General features: G+C 36.4%; 1 protein-coding gene across 2 annotated transcripts in view; it reads left to right on the forward strand.

Moving 5' to 3' along the window:
- The window catches only part of LOC126976330 (zwei Ig domain protein zig-8-like), a 446,719-nt gene that overhangs the window by 390,001 nt on the left and 30,677 nt on the right, over window positions 1–26,041 (forward strand). The window lies entirely within an intron of this gene.

Here is a 26,041-nt window from a genome sequence, read left to right on the forward strand (position 1 = left end):
ATTTGTTACTATATACATAGTTATAGGAGGCGAGAGGCGAGAGCGGGTCACGGCGGAAGGACACCGATTCCAAAAATAACAATAATCGTAACTAGAATAAGATTAATTAATTATCTTATATTAATCTTTTATTACATTTGCACATTTGTGCAACTCGTAATTGGCCTCTTGTTATACGAATTTTTCTTAACTTGTTATTTAGTACTATAAGTTAATCTTTATGAAATAAAATAAATCTTGTTAAGCTATTAAACCACCCGGACCCAGTTTCACATAGGTGAAACAATTGTACTAAATTACCTTCTTTAAAAGTAAGCTTTAAGTTCTATAATTATTCTTGAACATTCCAGTTAAATGGTAATCATAACGTACACTCACGTATTCTTAAATTTTCTTTAACCTTTCTTTTGCTTGCTTGCTTCTTTTGCTTTTTGTAACTAAGCACGTTTGTTCATCATCATCTGTAAATGATGTCATTGATAGAGTTCATCATTGGCTGCAATCTCGGCAATTTTGATGGTAGGGACCTGTCTACTTTATGGTTGCATGTAGATTTGGAGCACCGCATCCACATCAACGCGTGTGTCTACAGGTCCCATAGTGGTAACGCAGAAACGGATTGGCTGCGTTCAAGCGTGCGTGCTTACTCAGATCCCCTCTTGGGTGACTTCAACAGGCATAATGCCGAATGCCCGCGTGGGTCACGCACCTCAGACTACGCAGAGTGATCTGTGCATAATTTTTCATTGGCGTATGGTCTGTCCCAATTGGTTTAATCGCCAACGCGACTTCCAGACGTGGATAGCATGCTATCCTTATTAGATTCTGCTGACTGCTCATCCCAATAGTTACCAGGTCTCTGTCGACACCCCTCTTAGAACGTCCGACCATTGCCTAGTCAGGAGTGTAGTGCCTATCCAACGGCCACGTCGGAGACCTCCGCCGCGTTTGGCACTAAAAGGCAGCAGATTGGGATAGGATACGTTCCTTTTTTAGATTCTAACCTTGGAGCATAGTTTGTTTCCATTATGTTTATTTATTTATTTATAATAGACACACCAACAAGCTATTCTAAACTAAACAAAAATAAGAAAAATATAAAACGAACATTATGAACAGAATAGCTTTCTTACAGGTGTGTACAGCTCTGTTGTATTATTAAAGATAATGTTAGTACAAAAAACGCAAAGTAATTTAAAGATTAATAAATGTTAAAAATACAAATGATTTCTTATGTTGAATATGAGTAAAGCGAACAGACCATATATTTAATTAAAAACTATTATAAATAACACTGTTGCAAAGTCTTTTAAATTGTAGCACCGACATCCCAACATATCCATGGAGTCAAAATTATTATTAAGGAGCTCATTAAATGATCTCATAGAGCACTGCAGTGGAGAGTGAAGACCAATATTAGTTCTCGGAATAGCAAGATGAATGAATTCACGATTAATAAGCCTTGCACCGGGGCGGGGTATATTGAAATCAATTTGTCGTAATATTTCTGGGGCACTAACAATACCATTACATAATTTAAATAAAAATAGCAAATCTTGAATACGACGATGATTTTCGAGAGATTTTAATTTAAAAATATTTAGCCTGTGGCTGTATGGTAAACATGAACCGCTATGACCGTTGTATTTTTTCCAACCTATCAACATGAATTTTGTAAAAGGGGTCCCAAATCACACAAGCATATTCCAAATGCGACCGAACAAATGCATTGTATAAACACATGTCAGAATTAATCTGTTTAAAATCTTTTGAGTAGTAAAAGTACGCTTAATAAACCCAACCATTTTCGTTGCCGTTCCAACAACTTCATCTATATGTGGTTTGAATCTAAGTCTAGTGTCAATTAAAATTCCTAGATCTCTGGCAGTATTTACTTCATTGATGGCAAGGTCATTAACAAAATATGTTGTGGATATTACATTTTTCTTCCGCGTGATTTTAATATGCACACATTTATGAGCGTTGAGGATCATTTTGTTACTTCTGACCCAGTCACTAAAAGCGTAAAGATCTTCTTGTAACAACGCTCCATCATTATGCGACTTAATTAATCTGTACAACTTTAAATCATCAGCATACAGTAGCGCCTTGCTATGCTTCACAACCGATATTACGTCATTAATAAAAACGACAAACAGCAAAGGCCCTAAGAGAGAACCTTGAGGAATGCCAGTAAATGTGGTGTAACACGTGGAGGTATAACCATTCGTGATGACTCTTTGAGACCTACCACTTAGGTATGACTTAAACCAAGATAATAGGGGGTTAGAGATACCGTAGTTGAAAAGCTTAGTCAGGAGTAGGTTATGGTCGACTTTATCAAACGCACTACTGTGATCCGTGTAAATGACATCCGTTTGAATACCACTGTAGACGCTTTCAGCTAGATTATTAACAAAACTCATAAGATTTGTCACAGTAGATTTGCCACCGACAAAACCATGCTGAGAGTTAGAAATAAGTTCTTTAAAATGCATATGTTCTTTAAAATAAATTTATGTAGAATTCTGTCAAAGACTTTCGGAAATATAGATAATAGAGAAATGGGGCGATAATTAGAAACATCAGATTTATTTCCTTTCTTAAATATTGGTACGACATTAGCTAATTTCCACTTAGTGGGAAAAGAAGATGTTAATAAGGAATATGAAAATATAATTTTTAGTGGAAGGGCTAGTTGTTTTGCACATTTATTTATGAATATTGGTGGGATACCGTCAGGACCAGCCCCCTTTGAAGGATCGAGAGACAAAAGGGTTTTAATAATCACTTGTTCATTGATATATATATTACTCAAAGTGGAGTGCCCGTGAGCTGTATTTACACAATCATAAGAGACATTAATAGGGACCTTGATAAAGGGAGGAGAAATAACCAGCGAATAGGTTTACTATATCTTCACCTGTGTCAGCCGTCATATTATTGTAACTCATTTTGCTGGGAAGCGATGATGAAGAGCTCTTACGATTTTTGACAAATGACCAAAATCTACGAGGATTACCATGAATACCACTCTCAATATCCCTAATGTATTGTTTGTAACAAGTAGGCATTAGCTTATCAACTCGGTCTTTAAGAATTTTGTATTCAAACAGATCTCTTGGATTTTTATATTTTTTAAATCGTTTTCTTAATTTTTCCTTTTCGTTTAACATACGAATAAGGGGCTTAGAGAACCAGATGGGAAATTTATAATTCTTAAGAATCGACTTAGGTACAGTCTTTTCTATAATATTCTGAATAGGTTTGTAGAATTTATCCACCATCGTATTGGTATTATCACAATTCTCCAGTTCAGTTTGCCAGTCTACTTTGTCTAATTCAGTAATTACGTAATCATAGTCTGCCTTCCGGAAGCTATAGGTAGCGAAAGGAACTGCTTTTAGGTTCGAGTGGCAGACTATATAAAAATTTATAAGTAGAGGTGGGTGATGTATATCAATTTTTGATAAAGGTTCTTCTGGACAACTAACTTTACCCCCCTTAAAATTACAAAGAATTAGGTCAAGAATTCGATCGTTAAAGTTTTTAATGTGATTAATTTGCATTAGATTATTTTCTGATAAGAAGTCTACAAAACTGTAACCTATGTTGCTATCATAGTTAGAAGAAATTAATTGCGGATATGTTTCGGAGTCGGTGCTCATAGACCATTTCAAAAAGCTAAGATTAAAGTCCCCAACTACAATAGTTTTATTATTAGAAGAGTTTAAAACATTAGAAACACTGTCGAGAAAGTTATCCAATTGTGGTAAAGTTAAGGGAGGCGGTAAATATACACCACAGATGTTGATAAATCTTGAATTTGTATCAGTTCTAACTTTCAATGTAATCCAAAGGTCCTCGTTGTCACTTTCCCAAGAAATTTGCCTATATGATGGTATTGATTTGGAAACTGCTATCAAAACAATGCAAGTCCATACAAGTTAATTTAATTTGGATAAAGAATCCTCACAAGATATATGAACAATGGGTGACGTGTCGTTCTTTCTCACAAAAATTCTTCCGTTTCTAATCCAAACCCACTTAAAACCGCGATCACGCGCGAGTATTCGGGTTTGCGAGTGGAGTTTCTTGTAGTATGGTGAGAGGTGTTCAGATATATAGATAGCCGATACCGGGCCCCCGTAGCCAATACTCTTGGAATTAAGTTTGTTTTCTTTATTATTTATTATTATATTATTTATTATTATATTATTTTTGTTGTAGTTCGCTACTGCAGCAATGACTATATCACGATGCTTAGTGCTGCTTAGTTTTAGTACTATAGAAAGAGGTCGGGTATTATTTGGGTCTATCTTTCTGACTCGAGATATTCCAATGATATCGGATTCTTTAAGCGGGCAGGAAACAACTTTAAACATTTGTGTTGAGACGTTCACAAGATTTTCTGATTTACTTTCAGGTAAACCACAGATTTCAATGTTGGTTTCTCGATTGTGTTGTTCTATTGAAGCGATACGAGTGGAAAGGTCAGTGACAGTCCGTTTTAGGATAGAATTTTCCTTATCTAGGGAAGAAACTGTGGCGTATGTCGACTTGAGTTCAGCTTTTAGAGTGTCGTATTCCTTTGCAAAAAAGGATATTGATTCCTTTAAGTCTCGTAACTCCGAAAGCTCTCTTCTAAATTCCTCAAGTTCACTGCGCAGTATGTTTGAGATGGAATCCCGTACAGCAATGTTAACTTGGCTATTAATGGCTTCAAGTACGGATTTCTCAATCCTCGGCAAAGGCTGAATGCTTTCAAGTGAACGCACGGGTGTGTTAGCGTTGTCTCCTCTGCGTTCAGAAGAACGGCAAGAAGGGCATTTCCAGGACGCTTTATAATCTTTTGACTGCTTTTTAAAATTGTCCAGAGAAATATTTAAGCAGCTATAGTGGTATTTGAAACTACAATCTCCACAAGACATTAACTCTCTAGGAATAATATTTCCCTTGCATGCTTCACATTGATGACCCATTTGGAAATCAATAAATATTGTTATATATACCTTTAGTTTTTACAGGTGTGGCGCGTCAATCTTCAATGTAAAGTCCAATTTTGTAATGAGGGTAGATAAAAGTTAAATAAAAACCTATGATCTTATTTTCACAGAATTAGTCAGAATATCACTATTTTTCACATCAATAACAATTGTTCAAGTAAAACAATACAGTTATTTCACTTTTATAACGTTTCTGTAGTAAATAAACCACTATTAACATAGAATAGACTTTAAAACTTCGGTAGCACAATAGCACGCATTTGCCAATAGAAGCATTTTTGTTGAACCAAGTTCCAGTGGCCGATGTGATAGGTGGCAGATCAAAGCCCTGGTTCGGTGCGTCAGTTAAAGCAGCTGCTGACTGCAAAAAACATGCATTTCGCATATTTTTGGCGTTGGGCACAAAGGATGCAATGTTCTAAAGAGGAAATACATACAGTGCCATTACTTTCTTTAAGCGGCAAATCGACCGTGCGAAATTTAAGCACGTTGTCAAAATCGGCGAGCAGCTTTCAAGCTACCCGATTCGAACAAGCAAGTTCTGGGCGTTGCCGAAAGCTGCTCTTTGTAAATTCAACCAGACATCCCCGCCCCCACAGTACGTCAGTAATGACACTCTGGTCCATACGGCAAAAGGGAAACAATCTCCTGTGCACTCTTTTCGCCTCCAACTCGGCTCTTGAAGGCAACGGAAAAATACCGCCAGCCATCCCACGTTTGTGAACGCTTGAGTGCCCCAAGGCTATGTGCTGTCTCCTATACTGTTTCTTCTGCATATAAATAATATGTTGGACATCTCCAACATACATTGATATCCAATGTGAGGCTCCTTTGCACAAGATACCGACTAGATTATTATACCACAGCGGCGCCTATATCTGCCGTGAAGCAATAATGTGTAAACATTATTGTGTTTCGGTCTGAAGGGCGCCGTAGCTATTGAAATTACTGGGCAAATGAAACTTAACATCTTATGTCTCAAGGTGACGAGCGCAATTGTAGTGGCGCTCAGAATTTTTGAGGTTTTTCAAGAATCCTGAGCGACACTGCATTGTAATGGGCAGGGCGTATCAATTACCATAAGCTGAACGTCCTGCTCGTCTCATGCCTTATTTTTATAAAAAAAAACATACTGTTTGGTTGCCAGTACTTTTATAATACACTTACAATTAAACATGGTTTCTTATTGTGTTTGGATTAACGTTAGAATATAACAACGCACCTTACTCAGCGAATAATTAAAACCGTTGTAATAATATTATATTTACCTAATGCCTGCGAAAAGAAGACAATGTGAACAAAACAAGATGGCATTAAAATAATTCTTTTGATCCCGAGCTGGCGACGCGGCTGGAGGTTTGCACCCCGCACTTCCCCGCACACACCCGCTAGCTCACTATCCTCTCAGTAGTAGAGTTGTGTCCCACACGCGGTCACCAGCCACCGCGGCCATCAACGGCCGAGCTGCCCGTGCCAGTGAACACATTTTATTTTCGTCTTAGTATATATCATATCATTATGCAGCATGGTTTCCCGGCGCTGAGCTCAGATCTGGCGAGGAATCGAGGTCTCACAATTGATTACTCGTCGTAAATTGTGAAGTACACGATGATAGTTACTACTGCCTCCCGCCCAGCGAAGAAATTATATTTTACATAATATCACATCTCAGAATATTTCAAATTCAATACAAGACCGATACATCAACATATCGTTAGTTCAAGCAATATAAACAGCGGCATGAATAATGAATGTAGCAAACTTGTCAATACGGCATTAGATAAGTGAGGAACGCTAATGGAGCAGACACACCATCAATCAGAGCCCGGGGGGAGGGGGGAGTTACCTGGTCGTGGCTCGAGTAACCGAGTGTATACACTCCTCACAGAGTGGAGGGAAGCTCACAAAATATAGTACAGGTTATATCATATACAATGGAGGAACATTTGTTATATTATCTTGTAATCGACCTTTGTTGATGTTGCTAAGACATAGTAAACAAGCAGAGCTAATTCAAGAGATTGGAAAGTCAATACACCGCACCATTAGTAAAAATATTTAAAAAAAAATTAATCAACCTCAAGTACACTTACTAATAATTTGTCTAAATATTATGTTTAGACCTAAGAGTACAACATTTTGCAATGCATCAATGAAGGTCATTTATTGCAATTTAATTACAGAAATTCTGTCACAGATCGTACCCTTACTGTAAGTCGTTAAGGAGCTCTATTGACCATCATATTTGACAATTACTTGACCATAGCGACGTTACGATAGGTGACTCAAGTGTACAGATAGCATAAAAAAGATTCGGCCGAGTATTGCTTATTTGCTCCTTACAACTGAAGAATTCCGTTACTTTGTATTCCATAATCAGAAGCTGACCAAACTCTCACAAAACTACATTTGTGATTTCCAATAAAAAAGAATTATCGAAATCAGTTGGCGCGATATTGGCTTATTCGTCCATTTGTCGCGCATCTACTTATAGCAAATTTAAGACTTATTGTTTTCTCATGTATGCCATTGTTAGATCTGGACCAAATTGCAATGGAACCACACAGAAAGCACCAGCTTTAAAAAAAAATAATTCTCAAAATCACACGGTTCACCCTGTCGAAAGTTCTGAGGTAACAAACATAAAAAAAATACCAACGAATTGAGAACCTCCTCCGCATGTGGCCACGCTATATTAGGGTTGCAGCTATTGAACATAACCCTTAATATATTCTATTCAATTTGAATGTTTCCCGAGTAAACGATACTGTTTGTTTGAGTGACGGTGAGATTTGTCCGGCGCGGTCACTTTGTTGTGGTGTCGGCGTCGACAACGAAACTCAATTAATTACTAGTACTCTTTATTTTTTTAATTATTATGTAGGTATGAATTATTCAACATTATTATGCTTATTGCATATTATTGTAAATGCTGTTTACACCTGTAAAGACAAATTGTACTATCCCTTATGTACTTACTACAATTATAATAATTATATCTAGAAGTGGGAGAGTCACGCAGCCGTCTTTTGACGTCAGCACAATGGGGCCAGACTCGTCCGGGTTAATTACCACACTCGCACAGAATACCGGCGTGAAGTAGCGGCCTAGTGCTGCTATGTTTCGCATAGGTTAGTGTCGAGGACCGGAGGCCATTCCCCCCCCATCCCCAACAAAGATTATGAAAGCGGTCCCTAAAGAGATAGTACCCCAGGAGGGTACCGGCTCTACCAGAGTCGGAGAATCCCTCCCCGAGCACTCTAGCTCGGGCTGCCCTTCGTATTCTAGGGAGGGCACAGTACCGCGCATGACCAAGGACAAACGAGGCAGTAACACCACGGCACCCCGCTCCACACTCAACGTGGACTTTTACAATATCAGGGGAATTCACTCCAACTTAAACGCCGTCCACCACCACCTTGAGACGGCGAAACCGGCCTTGTCTTTCCTTACGGAGACGCAGATATCTCGACCTAGCGATACGTCATATTTAACGTACCCCGGGTACAAAATTGAGCTCAATTTTTTGCCTCATGCCGGGGTATGTGTGTACGTTAGGGAGGATATCTGCTGTCGCCGTCTCGGCAATTTTGAGGGTAGGGACCTGTCCACTCTCTGGCTCCGCGTAGATTTAGAGGACCGCGTCCGCATCTATGCGTGTGTCTACAGGTCCCATAGTGGTAACGCAGAAACCGATCATCTCATGGGCTGCGTTCAAGCGGCAATTGACGACGTGCTTGCACAGATCCCCTCCGCTGAAATCGTAGTCTTGGGTGATTTCAACGGGCACAATGCCGAATGGCTTGGATCACGTACCACAGACTACGCAGGGCGATCTGTGCATAATTTTGCATTGGCGTACGATCTGCCCCAATTGGTTGAGTCGCCAACGCGGCTCCCGGATGTGGATAGCCACATGCCGTCCTTATTAGATCTTCTGCTGACTACACATCCCGATGGTTACCAGGTCATTGTCGACGCCCCTCTCGGAACGTCCGACCATTGCCTGGTCAGGAGTGTAGTGCCTATACGACGCCCACGTCGCAGACCACCAGCGACCCGCCGCGTTTGGCACTACAAGTCAGCAGATTGGGATAGGATGCGTTCCTTTTTTTTTTTTTTTTTTATGGAATAGGAGGACAAACGAGCGTACGGGTCACCTGGTGTTAAGTGATCACCGCCGCCCACATTCTCTTGCAACACCAGAGGAATCACAAGAGCGTTGCCGGCCTTTAAGGAAGGTGTACGCGCTTTTTTTGAAGGTACCCATGTCGTATCGTCCCCGAAACACCGCACAAGGAAGCTCATTCCACAGCTTTGTAGTACGAGGGAGAAAGCTTCTTGAAAACCGCACTGTGGAGGACCGCCACACATCCAGATGGTGGGGATGATATCCTAACTTGTGGCGTGTCGTGCGATGGTGAAATTCGGTGGCAGGAATCAGGTTAAACAGCTCTTCGGAACACTCCCCGTGATAAATGCGGTAGAAAACACACAATCTCGTCTCTACGCAACGCCAAGTGATCCAGCCGTTCACAGAGCACTGAGTCCCCGACAATTCGAGCTGCTCTACGTTGCACGCGGTCAAATGGATCGAGCAGATACTGGGGTGCACCAGACCAGAGATGACAGCAATACTCCATGTGTGGCCGGACCTGCGCTTTGTAGAGCGCTAGAATGTGGGCCGGCTTGAAGTATTGCCGTGCTCTATTGATGACGCCCAGCTTCTTCGAAGCCAATTTGGCTTTGCCCTCCAGATGGCCACGGAATTGGCAATCGCTCGAGATTTCGAGACCCAGTATTCCGATACTAGGCGCGGCTTTAAGAGAAGTGTTCTCGAAGAGCGGTGATACGACAAATGGGGTTTTTTTAGTGGTAAACGCGCAAACTTGAGTCTTCTGGGGGTTAAATTGGACAAGGTTCAATTTACCCCATTCCGCGACCTTCTCGAGAGAGGACTCGATAGAAGACACAAGTTTCTCCCGGCACTGGTCGACGATTTCCCGAGAGAGACCTGCATGGCCCGTGTATACGGCATCACCAGTGCTGTCATCTGCATATCAATGATATGTTGGACACCTCCAACATCCACAAGTTAGGATATCATCCTCACCATCTGGATGTGTGGCGGTCCTCCACAGTGCGGTTTACAAGGAGCTTTCTTCCACGTACTACAGAGCTGTGGAATGAACTTCCTTGTGCGGTGTTTCCGGGACGATACGACATGGGTACCTTCAAAAAAAGCGCGTACACCTTCCTTAAAGGCCGGCAACGCTCCTGTGATTCCTCTGGTGTTGCAAGAGAGTATGGGCGGCGGTGATCACTTAACAGCAGGTGACCCGTACGCTCGTTTGTCCTCCTATTCCATAAAAAAAGCAACACTTAGCAAATGTAAAGAAGGTACATCAATTCGTTAAAGACCCTTGAAATGGAGATAAGAACTGATAAGAAACTAAGAGCCCATCATTAGCTAGTATATTTCCATACTCTATAAACGTACACAAAAATGGTAAAATATCTAAGTGTGAAATACTTATGAAATATTATTCTTGTTGTTGTTATACTTCTAGAATATTTGCTAAATTTGAAAATAATTTGAATAACCTAAAGTTATATGTTATTATTACACCAATCTACCAATCAGTGTTGCAACAACACAGAATCTTGAGGACGTTACACTTTATTATAATAATGTAATGGTATTGATAATTGATATTCTTTGATAATGTTATCATAATCAGCTTTGTGAAATTTTAATTTTATTATGGTCAAGCATAGAATAACAGTGAAGTTGAGGGGGGGGGGGGGGGGGGGAATGGCTTGGTATTATAATCGAGAGAGGCTTGGGAGATGGTGGAGAGGATAATTAGGGAATGTAGAGAAATGATATGAACGAGGTTAATGATAGTGTGCTGTTGGAAGGTGATCTAAGATAATGCTCATTTGGTACTTTTAACCAAACCAATGAAGTGAGAGTTAAAAGTCGCACCATTAAATTATTATTATTACTATTCAATATATGACAATAAAAAACAACGAAATCTTATAGTTTACCTAATTAATGACACTAAAAAGTAAAAAATAAAATAAATCTACGTTTAAAAAACCGACGTGCCACAATACTTTTCAGTTTTCGAAGTCGGTTTTTTTAAACTTGGTTTTTTTATTCATGTGGCTCGAGTACAATTTTTTTCCATAAAAAAAATAAATAAATTATAATATATTTGAATGAGGTTTATGTAACTATCTGTGAAGTGAAGAACAAATCGATCAACTTTATGATCAAAGCATGACTAGTTTGTAATCTTTACCTACTTTTGTGGATTCGCACTGTTTTTTGTTAGTTAATTTCGCAGCTGAAACGATGATACACTTGCAGTTTATTTTTAGTTTTCGTTAATTCATCTTTTTGGTACGAAGATCCTAATTACGAATTGCGAAAGGGGGCTAGACGGTAAAAATTAAGACCAAAAGTTGTAACGACACTTTTTTATATAATAAATAATTGACAAGTAACAATGATTGACATTTGACACATTTTCGACAAATTACATTGATTGTTTACTTTATTTATTTAGAGCATTGGTAACAAGGCCAAATCTAACCAAAACACAATAAACAAGTATTTAAATCATATTTAAATAGGTATATAATATGCAAAAATACATTGACATTAAAGCAAAACATAATGACGTTTACAGTTACCTTTTTGATGTTATTAAAGATAAACTTCTTTGACAATTATACATTGCTAGCGCACAACGACATCTAAACATAAAAGTTTTCAGAAATATTCTGACGTTTGCGACAATAATTAATTTTTTTGGTTTCTTCGTCCATTATTAGGACACATAAAGGGTTCAAGCCAATACAGCCGTATTCCGTAATATTCAATAATTTATTTCACGATTTTTACAATATAGTTCTTTCTACAAACGTAGAATAGCACGACGAATAAATAATTTTTAGGATTTGTTTTGTTACGCCAAAGAAATATAACTTCTTGCGTGCATATATAATAGTATACACACAATTTTATCTTATTTTAGACAGTGGTATTTAGTGGAAACTGCCCATTTTTTTTAAAAACCAGTAAAATTAATGTTTTTATAATAAGGAATTTCGTTCCTATCTGGTGTCCCACGACACCACACGGTTTTTTGTTATTCTTGGCACACTAATACAATCACTGCATCGTCCTGTACATTTAAAACTAAAAACAAATATTTACACTTATACTAACAAATACTTAAATAAACAATTAATCCTTTTAAAAATAGATATAGGTATACCCTACACCGAGGCTGCAAGAGTCTTTCACTTACACATTAATTACACAAACATTTAACAGAACACTTAATACTCTGGAAAAGAGCATAAACATCTTACAAAACACATTTTACAAAATTAACAGTAATTGGGCACATATTATAATTTGATACAAAGTCCAAAATCTTTTAAAGTCGTACATAATACACAAAAACCTAATATATTATGTATACGACTACCACACAGCAAGTATTATTCTGTCTGCAAAATATTTATATGGATGACACACTACAAATACTGAATGAAATAGACAACATTCTGAGTTCAATGTGATTGCTCGAATCTCTCTCATCTTATTGCTCTAAAGAAAAGTGAGTTGACCATATTTTCCCAGAACATCAGGAGTATTTATCGTAATTTTCATGACTTTGAGGTAATGTTATCTACTCTCAATTTAGAGCCCGATGTTTTAATTTTAATAGTGTGCAGATTATCCACTAATAAATCCATTCCCCAACTCAATAATTATAGCTCCAATATCTTCACGTCAGACGAATTAAAATGATGGGATAACGGCATATGTAAAAAAGTCACTTAAACCAAAGATCAAAGAAACACAACTTCCTCAAGCTTCTTGTTTGCAAATTGATGTTCTAGAGAATGTTGTCCTACGCGTCTACCGTTCTCCCTCATATACAGACACTGATAGCTTCATTGAATCACTCAGCACACATTTATATAAAAAACCACAGCTACAAAATAATTTAATATTAGCTAGAGACATTAACATCAATATTTGGCCCAAAGAAATTGGAGCATTTTATGACAATAAAAACCGCCTATTCTATCTCAATACGTTGTCAACCTATTATATACAACCAGTTAATCAATAGAAAAAAGACGTCTATTTTGAAAGAGAAGAAAAAGAAGGCTATTTTGCAAACAACAATCACTGATCACTACACAACATTTTTATCACAATCCAAAATAAAAAATGAGAAACCTGTTAATAAAATTACAACTTTATTTAAACACTTCAAATTACTCGCTTGGCTAACCTCTGTTTCAAAACGGGCATCCTTCCAGCAGCATTAAATACTCTGGCACACAAGGGTGGAAGCAAAGATGATGAACTATCTTGGCCTTACCCGCCATATCTAAAGTCCTAGAAAAAATATTAAATGCTCGTAAATTTTCTAGATAAATTTAAAATTTCATCATTAACACAGTTTGGGTTTAGACATGGAGAATCCACGGAGGATGCAGTAACAGGACTTAGTTCGGCACAAAAGCCTTTGACACTGTTTCTGTTCCAACTCTTGTGTCCAAGTTGCAAAAAATTGGAATACGAGGAACCCCCCTAAAATCATTCAATGACTATGTAATAGAAAACAGAGAGTTAAGATAGCGTCCCTATACTAGTAGCGACGCAGATGTATCACTTGGCGTACCTCAGGGAATCTTGTTCAGCCCAACAACATTCCTACAACCTCCAAGTCAAAAACGCAAAAATCTTCTCCTATGAGAATGATACTCGGTCTGAAGCAAAGGATAATGCTGAGAAGGGCATGCCACAAATTTCTGATTGGCTTAAAGATGATCTTCTTAGCTTAAACACAGCTAAGACTAATTGTGAATATTTTAGCATATCCAATCGTTCACAACCAAATAAATATTATATTATCATATACATAATAATACATTCTTGTGAAAAATTATAAATAACTGCATATGTCCAATTATCGAAAAAGTCTCACATACAAAATATCTTGGTGTCATTAATAATCAAAAGCTTAACTGGTACCAAAACATTGAGTACGTCACTGGAGGAATTAACAAACTGGGATGGATATTCAAAACAATGAGGATATTGAAAATATTCAAAATTGCCGAGACGGCGACAGCAGATTTCCTCCCTAACGTACACACACCCCGGCATGAGGCAAAAAAAAAGGCCTCCGGTCCTCGACACTAACCTATGCGAAACATAGCGGCGCTAGGCCGCTACTTCACGCCGGTATTCCGTGCGAGTGTGGAATTTAACCCGGACGAGTCTGGCTCGATTGTGCTGACGTCATAAGACGGCAGCGTGACTCTCCCACTTCTAAAAAGCCCTTAGTCGCCTCTTACGACACCCTTGGGCCTAGGACTCCCCTATTCTTTTAACGCCCCGGGGAAGCACAGGGCAAGTTGCTATTTTTATAATAAATCTATACTATATATCTAATTACATAATTATAACGGTATGATATATACTTTTTCGTCCATTCAAATTTAATAAGGACTTTATTTATTTTGGAATATGTTGAAATATTTTTACTTTACTTGAAAAACTATCGCAAGTTATATTTCAGTAGCTATTTTGTCCAAATAGAGCATACATTTTAAAACATACACAAGCAATCTCGCACTTCAAGGTCGATCAAGGTCAAGGGATTCTTCATAGTATTTCAGTACGAATATCTCACATTTATGCTATTAAAGTATGTATATTTTAGTTTTGTATTAGAAAGAACATGTAAAGATGATTATAAAACCATAAACACTAATTAATAAACCAATTTATTTCATTGAAAATATTCATTCTAAAATATAACGGTTTTTCAACTTTGTGTCGTGTGTGTAAAATAAAACAAAACACGAAATGAATAATTTATGCATAGTCTTATAGCTTGTTTCAATAGCTTGCATATACATTCATTGATATTATCCTAACTATAAGCTTTCTTTTGCTATACGTAAAATAATACGCATAGATACACTTTAGCGTGCGAAAAATTCTCGGTAATCAACCGATTTGAAGCTCGGAAGAGGGATCGATTTGCGAAGGATTAATAACTTTAGAGATCATTTCAAAGTGTGTCTTTAGCGGCAGTGATGTGACCGTACTGCGGTCGCGGTGGATCGGCGTGACGCAGTGACCGGCGCGGGCGGCAGTGCGGAGCGTGACGGACGCGACGCGGTCGTGCGCTAATTAATTATGTTAATTGGTAGTCGAAGCGGACGCGGCCGCGACCACAACTGACTGTACATGCGCAGTTCTTACGGTAACCAAACACTATGTTACCTGTATAACAACTTCTGGTACACCGTCATTAATCTAAAACACTTCTATGGATACTCCTTCGAGGATCTTTCGTTGCTTTAATAATATTTTAGAACTTAATTGAATATTTAACATACAAAAAAAAGTATAGGGAAACTGCTTTTATAAAGGTCACTTAACTGCCAGTGCTTTTGATACTTGGGAACTGAAACATATTTTATTTAAAGAAATTGCGGGTAATCAATAGAACGAGAAAACTGTGCTGACAGATTTGCACGCTTTGATGCTAAAAGTACTCAATTTGGCCTTCTGTGATGCCATAAGGATCTTAATAAATTAACCTTTGAAACATCATGTTCACAAGAGTGTAATAGACTTTGGAGCAACACTACCCTAAGCCTTCGACAAAAAAGCTGTGCATCAGGCACTAGGATTGATTACGGAAGAATTACGCATGGTTATAACTCAAAGTCAGTACTCAAGTAGTCAAATCACATCAAATACGTTTATTTCTCCCAATAAGTAGTATAGTATAGTATAGTTATACAATATACAATCTAGCAACAATTAATAACAGTAGTAATAGTTATTCTACAAATCTTAAAGTACAGTTGAGAGACAGGAGGTCAAACTAAGTACTGTGCTATGAGCCTCCGGCCGCCCCACTCTACTACACTACCCTATTTCTTTGTATTATAGTAACATTGGGGCTAACAAATTTACTGTTTCATCATAATCTTGTTTAAGTAGCCAAGTTATAAATTCTTTCTTGTAAGAATAAGAAGTCTTATAAATTAAATTTAATGTATAATTTGCCTTATTATATAAAGTTGGACCTTAAAGTAAGTTAAAATAGAACTTCCTTACGCAGGCAGTCCTAAAACGAGGTTTTGTACAAACTTCATATCGCCGGTATCGTCTTTTTTGGATCTCTATTTGTTTGTATTTTTTTAAATTTAAACGGTTGTGTTGTATTAAAACTGCTTTAACTTTGTCTAACGCTAAGTATATGTGCATCTTGATATAGCTGATTTGTTGGTTATAACCACGGTTTAAATAGCATAATTTTTTGAATGAATCTCTGCGCACGTTCTAGTTGTAGAATGTGGGATCTATTATTACGCCTAAATATTTTATGCTTTCTGTATTAATAATTTTAGGACATGTACATTTTGGGGTGTTTTGGTTACACTGATTTACTGAAATGATATGTTGTTTAAATTTTTATATTGTGTAGACCATTTCTTGCATCATTTCTCATTGAAAATTTGACAAGTATTGTTTTTGATGAGTTAAGTGTTAATGAGCTAAGTGTTAATTAACACTAATGGGGCAATGCAGATTAAAGAAATACCTGTCAATCTTAGGCTTCAAAGATTGCAGAACGTGTAGATTCTGTAATAGTGCAGATGAAACCCCGAGTAATGGGATACCGGGCATTGTGTGAGATCCTCCCATAGTGCGCCATTTGTATGAAACGGAATCAACATCGCAATACATATAGTAATAGAATAATTCATAAAATGATGAAGCTTATTAATAAAAAATCTTAATCATATGAATAAAATAAAATATCTTTTTATCTCTTATTTTTTATCACTTCTTCACAATGAAATTTGTTTTTTTCAAATTGGTTATAAATGGTTATACTTTTTTAACTTTGATACTCATTCGTATAATTTTCTGACCTAAATCAATAAAAACATATTGTTTTGATTGTACCCTAAAAAAAATTTCAGACATCCAAGTAAAGGCCGGGAACGCTCCCGTGTATTGTCTGGTCCTACAAGAAACCGTGGGTGGCGGTGATTCTTATAGTAAGTTTTATCCTATTCCATGAAAAAAATATGACAGAACGTGCAACCGTTACTTAACCAAAATATCAATTTGATGTTAAATACAGCCAGAAATAGCTCTCATCAAGTGAAACTACAGAAAAATGATGGGAGTATATTAATATACCAAGTTATATAAAAAGAGGAGTACCCCAGGGTTCCATTTTTGGTCCCATTTTTTTTTTCATTTTATACGCTGCTGATATTAAAAGTCATATACAGTACTGCAATTTTCACATGTATGCAGATTATATACAGGTATATATCTCTTACTCGCCTACTGACTACTGACTCGACTTGATCAAACTATAGAAAAGCTAAATGAAGACCTGAATAATAGCCATGTGGTTCGAGAAAAATGACCTGGGTTGAGTTAACCAAGATAAAACAAATAATTTTTTATTTCATTAAACTTTACAATAATACAGCTTACACATTATAATAATATAATAAAAGGCTATCTATATATATATAAATGAATTGCTGTTCGTTAGTCTCGCTAAAACTCGAGAAAGTCTGGACAGATTTGTCTAATTTTAGTCTTGAATTATTTGTGGAAGTCCAGGGAAGGTTTAAAAGATAAATAAATATATGCTTGGAATTAAATAAAAACAACAATTTTGTTTTTCCTTTGATGTGTCCCCCGTCGTTCAGAAATCAAATTGAAAGGATAGTTTAAAACGAATAACTAATTAGATTTTTCATATCTTTCTAATTTTCTCAGGACTTAAAACAAACATAATTTTAGATGAATATAGTTGGTAGATTACCTATAGTTGTTAACCATCTTTCAGATTATGTAGATTGACAAATCTTAAGTTTTGTCACAAACTAAATTTCTGAACCTGAACATAATATTTGACATTTGACAACCAATATCTCCATATCCATCATTTATGTCTATCGATACCTTAGACAAAGAGTGCATCCTTCTATCGTTGTAAGTGACGATTACCACTACGTGCTTTTGTTGATCTTATGTGATTGTATTGTTGAACTATCACAACTCTCTCTCTTACTTTGATTAATTACAAATAAAGATGCCGAGGAGAAGACGAGCTGACTTAGGTCGTCGCAGTCAATAAAATGTGCGAAGAGCTACCTCACGTGCTAACCAGAGAGAGATAGACAATGAAGTAGATAGGCTTAGGATGCACAACGAGTTTGTGTACATCAAACACAACAACAGCGAGCAAGACATTATGAAATTGTAAATAAAATGATATGGGTGACCCCTATCTGTCTTTTTTATTTTTTGACAATTTTTTTTATTTTTACTTTCATTAAAAATACATACAACATAAAATTTTCATCTGTCTACGATCAACAGCTATTTTTGTATCGCGATTTTAATATTGTTCTATTCCATCCACAGATACGCAATAGAATTGCAAGATGGCTATCGAATACAATGATTATTGTAGAACGATAAATTTCATACGATATATTTGAGAGAATCGGTCGTCATCTATTTTGTATACCCCAAAAATTTTAATTATTGCTTTTCTTTTTATTACTTTATATGGCAATACAACGTTTGCTGGGTCAGCTAGTAATTTATAAAGATTAGGTGTGTGCTATCCAAAATATAAGATAAGATATAATGATAAGTGTCAATTAAGTAAGAAAAAAAACCTGCGAGCTATTTATGCATGCTCAACAAAAAACCGTAGGAGTTACAAATATACATCCAACTAATATTATAAATATTTTTTTTTTGTAAGAATGTATGAATGTATGTTTTAAAATATTTCACGCAAAAACTACTGAATGAATTTCGATGAAACTTTACAATAATATAGCCTACACATCAGAATAACACATAGGCATAATTTATAAAGCTAAAAAAAATACTAGCTGATGCCCGCGACGTCGTCGTCGGCGTGGACGCTATGAAGCAGCAAAAATATTATCTGCATGTAGCCTATAATATTATGTTTCTCGAAGTTTTGTGAACATTCATGGAAAATTTGAATTAAATCTTGTTTATAATAGCATTTAATTATGTTTTTGTGTGTTTTGTTTTTTGTTTATTATTTGCCAGCGCTCTACTTGACGCTGATTAACTGCGAGCTCTTAACTCATCTGCTGTCTCAGAAGCACGATGATTAGCTATTAGGCATGCAGCGGAACGCTGAGACGCCATATGCTCCGCGTTCTCTTGACGCCGAGAAGCTGCTTCTTCAGGAGTTTCAGCGGAACGCTGAGACGCCATATGCTCCGCGTTCTCTTGACGCCGAGAAGCTGCTTCTTCAGGAGTTTCAGCGGGACGCTGAGACGCCATATGCTCCACGTTCTCTTGACGCCGAGAAGCTGCTTCTTCATATGTTTCAGCGACACTATATTATAAGTGTGAGAAACAATAATCATAATATTTGTAACTCCTACAATTTTTGTGCCGCATGCATGTATACCTCGCAGATCGTAGGGGACTGCTGTTACAGGAACTAATATTGAAGGTAATTGAGACTGTAAAATAATTATATGTCAGCAAGCTGATTCTGTATGTACACCTAAGTGTTGAGAAGCTTTTCATTCGACGGTTACCTCATGAATTGACAAATGACCAGAAAAAACTGAGTGTAGTGGTGCCGTAGCAAAGTAACGGACAGTCCGTGGCTGTACAAAATATTCACTGATGATTAAATCCGGGTGAGGATGTTGGTTGGAAAAAAAAATTCAAAGGGTACCAAAGATTTTAAAAAAAGTTTTCAAAATACGTTCTCGAATCTAAACCATCCTTCATCACGCAGAACGCGTCCCACGCTCGACTTAAGTAACCGAATGAGATTTAGGAGGCCTCAAGTATACAAATGAGAATCCTGAAACTGACAGTAATTATGGTCTACATATTATAATATGTAGCACGTAGCACGACGTAGCAAGTAGCAGACCAGGAGCCAGTCGCCCCACATGTAAGCGTTCTGTTAGAGGCAATCAATAAGTCTCACCCGCTGTTTTATATCAACAACAATATTTGAAACTGTAAAACGAACTAAGATGAAATTGAACAAATGATGGAAAACAAAAAAAATCCACTAGCAAAATCTAAAAAGCCCACATTGAAGAGACGTATTAAAAATTAAGAAGATTGCTGCAACGACGTCAATAATGTGATAATGTTGGCAATTGAAAAGTCAAATGAGATAATTGAAACACTTTTCACTTTGAAGGTTATGTCACAATAGAGATATGAATTGTCTATAAACTTTATAGGCTTGTATAACTCGTTAATTATTCAAATGTGGATGATTTGTTGTATATTGTTTGCATCCTTTCGCATAACGAGTCAATTGTAGACCGCTCGAATGTAATTGTTATCGCAGTGCCGTGATGGGGACAAAGTGCGGTACGGTGTGGGGGGAAGGGGTGGGACAGTGGGGGGCGGACGAGGTTGGACGTGTCTCCGTGTTGACTGATATCGCGAGATGAACCATGAATGTTAAGTGCGCCGCATTCCTGTCGGGTCGAGTTGATATCGAGTAGGGGGGGGAGCTGCCTGCTGCTACCCCGTTTTTACTGTAGCTTAGTAAAACACCATAAATCATTATAAATACAATATTTATTTTTTACACGGAAATTTCCATACCTATTTTTTTGTGTAATAAGTTATATATCAATATTGGCTAAACTGCAAACGTCAAACGTCATACTAGATCTCCAGAGTGTACTCTGAATTTAAGTTATAATTGAAATTATATTAAAACAATATGATCTACGAAAGCTTCAAGCTTACGAGTTTATTTAATTCTCTTTAATAATAGAACGTACATTTGTCGATGGATGGAGTAGGTAGTAAGGTGAGTACCAGGCGCCATAATCTTGGAGAATGTCGCAGTGTATAGTTGGGAAATTTCTGTTATGGCAGATATTACAGGAATGCAATCCTAATGAAAATACCGACTCACGTAAACACCGAGCTTACCCGTTTATTGCGAGCCATTGTTCTCGACTTGAATATTGAATTCACTCGACGGGATATTTGCTGTTCGCCCTCGGGATCGGCTTATGTCGCGTCCGCCGCTCCCGGAGTCTCGGGAAGCCGGTCGCTAATAGTTGCTAACTATGTTGTAACAATCGGTCGCTCTCCGGCCGGGACCTCTCCCAACAACAAACATTAACCCTCTAACTTCAACAATTACCGCGACTCATCGCCCGTGGCATCCCCGATATTGTGTTCGTACACAACCCCCGCTTGTTATGTTACCAATGTTACTCTATTGAATGTTGTCAATATCCACTCACACACAGACAGCTCCACACATATAACATTACACTCACACAGCTACATCGCGAGTCAGTCCCGAGTGACAGCTCGCTCCGCTACAAAGTCGTAAGCAATGCCAGCTGTAATAAAACATGTGTTCGCTCTACATCACACAGAATAAATTAAATTTTATTGGCGTGCGAATTGCCAAGTTCTCAATAAATATAAAATGTGAAGGCCTCAGGCGACCTGGAGTGTGCCACAGCGGGACTGTGGTCTCCCTGGCTGAGGTGGAGACTCCGGCCGGAGCTCGTGCTACACCAATATAACTAAAATATTATTCATTCATTCATTAACAGCTTTGCATGCCATTTTGTGACTAAACAAATCATGAAAGTAACACATGAATCTCGAACGACATAGCAATGAACAGTAGAGCTAACTATATTAAATTGTGGAGAATGCTTTTCAAAAATAAAAAACTTCAAAAATCTTTACTAATTTATAATTTCTCACAATCACAATCTATGTCCTCTTGTTTAACATTTTATAATTAAAAACCGACTGCAAAAACTGATAAGTATCAAATAACTAAAAATTTAATTTAATACACCTCTTATACAAACCGTTACCTTTAATATTAATAAAATATTACTTACTATAATTTATACGTGTTACCTATTGATAGGTTTTAAGTCGGTGCCAAGCTCTACACAAAATAAAACTTAATATTATAAACAGCTAACTTACTGTAATTATTAAGGATTTCTAGCCGCGCGTGTCTGTCCGCTTGGGTTGTTTTGTTCTAGATGGAGCTATCCCGCTGAGAGTTACGCGTGGCGAGTGTAGGTACCTACTTACTATTACATTTGACTTGGCACCGACTTCAAATCTATCAATATGTAGCACATACAAGAAATAGTATTTTATTAATATTAAAAGTACAGTTTTGCATAAGAGGTGTATTAAATTAAATTTCTGGTTATTTTATACTTTTCAGTACTTGAAGTTTTTTAAACGAAGTTTTTTTATTTTTTACTTTTTACTTTTTAGTGACATTTAATAATAATAATATATATATGTATAATCAAACTTGAATGAAAACTACGAAAAAAGCCGTACACAAAAAAAAATATATCATCCACGTCGACAAAAAATTTCATAAAAAATGTTCATAAAATGAAAACCACTGGGCCAAAATATTATATAAAATTTTTATGGGACCAAATGGCATCTATTTCGCATCGAACTAAAGAAGAATTACGTAAATCGGAACAAAAATCTCAGCGTAATCGGTCACATACATAAAAAATTACCGATCGAATTAAGACCCTCCTCTTTTTTGAAGTCGAATAAAAATGGGATAATTTAATATACTATACTATTATAGTAGAGAAAGGACTGCCTCAGTCTCACTCACTCTTTCGCTTATAAAGTGCAGGCCGAGACTGGAGTGGATGATATATTACTGTGCAGTGATGTTCGTACTCACATAGTTTTACAACAGTTTCTTGAACTTGCCCATATCTTGTGACGTGAGCTAGAAAAACAGCTGATATATTATGATATTTAACTTATAGTCATACTCGCGTATTCTTATCATTTGACCTGCTCTAGCTTTACTTTGGTATTGTTTTGTTTACAAAATATATATAATCCGCCACATATTTATGTTTTTAAAACAAGGTGTACTTACTTAACTACGCTTATAGCAGTCGTAGACGTACGGAATCTAATGTTAGAGACTAACTGAGTTCTGATCGCTTCCACCTCATTATCTTCAGTTATGCGTTTAGGCTTCAGTTGTGTGTTCTTGTGCTGATTATAGTTTCGAACACAAACTATGATTCAATACTTATACTTAATTACTTATTTAAAACTGTTCCGTTATGTCACTAACAATTGCTTCCTTACATCATCTTGTGAGCAGCGATCGCTTGTTTCCACTCCGTGAAGCACAAATCTTTTAATATCAGATATTGTGCGTAATTACTTACCGAGAGTATCGCTTCACAGTATTTATACTTGACTACATGATACCAGCAGCTCAGATGCTCCCTTTAATTAAAACATTAATTCTACGGAAGGCTTCTTTTACCCCTTTGCCAAAGAAACTATTTCACTTGACGTAGGAAGCTACAACTATGATGATACTGAGGTTGTTTTTTACTTTATTTCTGTGGATTAGTAGAAATATCTATCATATCAATTTTTTAAATTAAAATTTAAATATTTTATTCAAAGTAGGATTAAAATCACATATTGATCGTCAATACATAAACGTTTTTTAATTTTTTTTTAAATTTTTTTGTATAATGTTAAACTTGTAGATTTGTATATCTATTTGTAGATTTATGTGTAAAATGCCTGAAAATAAATGATTTATTGATATTATTTAAAAAAAAAACCATGTACATCGCCCAGCAAAAGAATTACTTACCCGACCTAATCCCTTGTGGAAATGCAATAATTTTATTGGTATGAAAATCATGAGAGCAATAATTAGTATTATTTCTATTACTATTATTTTTTAACAAAATTCCTTCTATAAAAAATCGAAGAAAGAAGAATCTTGGAGTACATGGTAATCTTCTGCGCTGGATAAAATCATACATAGATAATAGGAGTCAGGCTGTTGCTCTCGCTCGCTATACTTCTAACTATAGAAATATTAGCTCGGGTATACCACAGGGTTCTCAATTAGGCCCGTAACTTTATGTTAATGACATTTCTAGTATCATGAATGGGTCTAATATGCTAATATACGCAGATGACACAAAGATCTTTAAAATTGTGCGGAGTGTGCACGATTGCTACTCATTACAAGTAGATCTCACTTCTTTCGAGGTATATTGCAAGGGTAATAGTCTATTCTTGAACCCTGGTAAGTGTCATGTGATTACTTATACAAGCAAGGTAAACCCGATCATATTCGCTTATACTATTTCTGGTAAGCCATTAAAAAGAGTTACTGAAGTGCGAGATCTGGGTGTTATCCTTGATTCAAAGCTTACCTTTGTGCCACACATTGTCAACATTCTTAAAAAAGCGTACAAAAAATTAGGATTTATATTGAGAGTAGGAAAGCCATTTAAAAACACACAAACTTATAAAATTTTGTTTAATAGTTTTGTTAGAAGTCATTTAGAAATTGCATCCTCTATTTGGAACCCGTTTTTCAAAATTCATGTTGATCGAATTGGAAGGATCCAAAAGAAATTTACGAAGGCCTTAGATTATAAAACCGGTAATATATATACCGATTATGACATATCGGAAAACAGATATATTAGAATTGAAGATCTAGAAAAAAGACGTCATTTTATTGATACTGTTATTTTGTACAAAATAATTAATAATATTATGGAGTGTCCCGTGATGTTGTAATGTATAAACATCCAAATTACCTCGCCCTAAAAAGGCACATGACATTCAAATGAATTATTTCATCTTAATTCTTGTTCTAGTTGTTATGTAGATATTAGTTTTGTTCGTCGTGCGGGTAAATTCTAAAAAAATAATTTTCACCACGATCATAGTGAAGTTTTAATCTGTTCGATTTGATCCTGAACTTACAAGAAATTTCCATTAACTTTACAAAACCCAAAAAAAATACATTGTAGGTGTATTGAACCCGGGTCTACAGCTTCTTAAGTAAACACTTTTACGCCAAAGCTACGAGTACTGCTGACGAAGCTGTTGAAATTATCAATGTGTTGAAGTTTGACACTCTCGTCATTTACGTTGCAGCGTTGCTACGCAACAATAGTGTAGATCCTGTACCAGTGTTTCAAAATTAAAAAAACAAATAAAAATAATTTTATTTAAATTCTCTTAGGATTTGTATCATCTCTTAAAGTATTTTTATTTGTTTGTATAATGATAATAGACTATTCGCTATTAAACTTGTTAATAAAGGAAACTGTAGGTCTGGTATCTGTTATTTAATTTAGTAAGTCATTTGTAAGACTGTCTGTTTCTAAATAAATAAATAAAAGAAAATGACTTCACAAAGTACAACTTATCATGTCGTGTGTATTTTTGTGTTTTTTATGAATTATTTATTACGGATGATCAATCAAAGAATGTAGTCAAGGAAATGATTCACAATGTACATGACATACATTATATTTTATTTGATATAGTTGACACAATAAAATAACACCGATAGTGTAAGGCTGGTTCAGTTTGTATGAAAGTAAATTGAGCGCAATGTAAACAGAGATTTACAGTTTACTTGTTTAGGATATAGCGAGAACGTGAGTTAATGAATATTTTAATAAACTATGTCAGACGGTGTGGCGACCTATCACGTTTCACCTGTATTGGATTCGGGTTTTGAAGTGATAACTTCTTATGGGGAGGGGGGGGGGGGGTAAACCTCATCGTTACGTAACGCGATACATCCGTCAGAAAAAATAAATTGATACAATTTTTAACCGTTATAATTTAATGGCTTTAAAATGGTTGAAAAAATGTTTCAAATTGCTCAATAATATGTTCTTTAATTCTCCAAGTGTTATTGTTTATTTAAATTAAATAATAAATAAAAGTTTTTAGAAATTTCTGACGGAGGATTAAGGACAGGCAAGGGTTCAAGTCCATTTATCCTTTTTCGTTAATATTCAATAATTAACTGTCAAAGACATCTTGCAAATTTTTTAGATGGCATGTTAAA

Source organism: Leptidea sinapis, chromosome 40 (assembly GCF_905404315.1).
Source record: "Leptidea sinapis chromosome 40, ilLepSina1.1, whole genome shotgun sequence".
Taxonomy (NCBI): Eukaryota; Metazoa; Arthropoda; class Insecta; order Lepidoptera; family Pieridae; genus Leptidea; species Leptidea sinapis.